Source organism: Pseudochaenichthys georgianus, chromosome 3 (genome assembly GCF_902827115.2).
Source record: "Pseudochaenichthys georgianus chromosome 3, fPseGeo1.2, whole genome shotgun sequence".
NCBI classification, from domain to species: Eukaryota; Metazoa; Chordata; class Actinopteri; order Perciformes; family Channichthyidae; genus Pseudochaenichthys; species Pseudochaenichthys georgianus.
Window position 1 is genome coordinate 32002620 of NC_047505.1, and position 1642 is coordinate 32004261.

Genomic DNA, 1642 nt, shown 5'->3' on the forward strand with positions numbered 1-1642 from the left:
TTGCGCCGAGACTTCGGAGCGTGTGTCGAGTAATCCCTGAAGCTTTTTGTGAAGCATGTATCGAGGCTTGTATCGTTTTGGGCCAGTGACGTCATCGATGACAAACGAAGCCTCGCTGCCTGTCGATACCACGTGACTGCTTCACGAAGCGATTCAGATCGGTTGAACCGGTGAACCACAACGCTCATAATACCCATGGATGTATAATAAGAACCATATTACCCCTCCTGTACCCGGGCCCGGTGACACGATAGAATCAAGAGAGCTCAGACCCTCACTTATAGAGGTCGGAACATGTCATAAGTATAAATAGATACAAGCATAAATAAATGTAGGAATAAAAACATCAATAAATACAGGAATAAATATGTTGCATATGTTTTCAGGGAGCTTTAGTGTGTGTGCTGTGGCTCAGCTGGAAAGCAGTTGACTCATGACAGCAGGGTCCCTGGTTCGACGACTGAACAATACGTATTTTTTGTTGTCTATAAAAGCTACAGCTAAATGAGATAATGTAGTTAACAAATGTATTCTTTGATATGGTTTAGCCTTTCTCAGGCTACAACATGGTTAAGTTTATGAATATTATTAAGAAATACAAATCCCTCTTTGCAATGTTTACCAGCCTCCTTAGGCTTTCAATCACAATCATTAAACTGGAATAAATACAATATTGTTAACATGAAAATATGATTTAATGTTCGTTGTTTAGAGTTACTAAGGCTTTACTCAATGGGAACTCGGTATGAGATGTCCAATCTGCCTGTTTTACACACTTTGACCAACAGGGGGTTTGTGTTCAAATGAAGCCCATGATGAAGCCTAATGAGATGAACTCTTTTGCGAACCAATTGGCTGGAAAGCTTCAAAGCTTCATAAGGCTTCATCTCGCCATCACTAATTAGGCACACATCTCAAGAGGCTTGAGGACAGAGAGAGAAGGGGCGTGACTTCCAACGGTCTTATACCCCAGGTAGTGACATCACAATCATGTGGTACAGCCCTAACCAATGAACATAGTTAGTAGTCGCAGCTACTTACATAAACAATATAATACAGTAATACATGGAGTCATAAACATGTCTGTATGTTATATCTCAACAATCATCCTCTGAAGTTAATGAGTTACATGCAATAATGGTGTCTGTTGGATCAGACTTGAGGCCTGAATCCAGAGGATTAAGCTGAACAAGGGCCACTAAATGCAAACAAACAACAAAAGATGCAGGCTTTCTTATTGCTCACAAGGCTACAGTATAGCTGGTACTCAGAACCCTAGGTCATGTCCTCTTATTTTGTCTCAAGTTTTGGCGGTCGTAGCAATATAATAAGAATATTAATTAATTAATATTAATGGAAATTGAAAATATATATTTGGAATATATTTAGATTTTTCGAACTAGGTTCAAATCAGCTGATAATCTTTCATTAACACATTTTTGTGTCATTGGGTCATTTTCTTATTTTTTAGCAACTTAGTGCTGTCCTATAATTGTTGTCTATAATTATGTTCATTTTATGTACCTAAATGTGTATAATTTTCACTTAATTTGTTTGCCTTGGGTTAGGCCCTGTACATTCTATGCGTAAAATGTGCTTAAATGTGTCACACAGCCGCAGGCCAGCAGAGGGGCCACGGCAC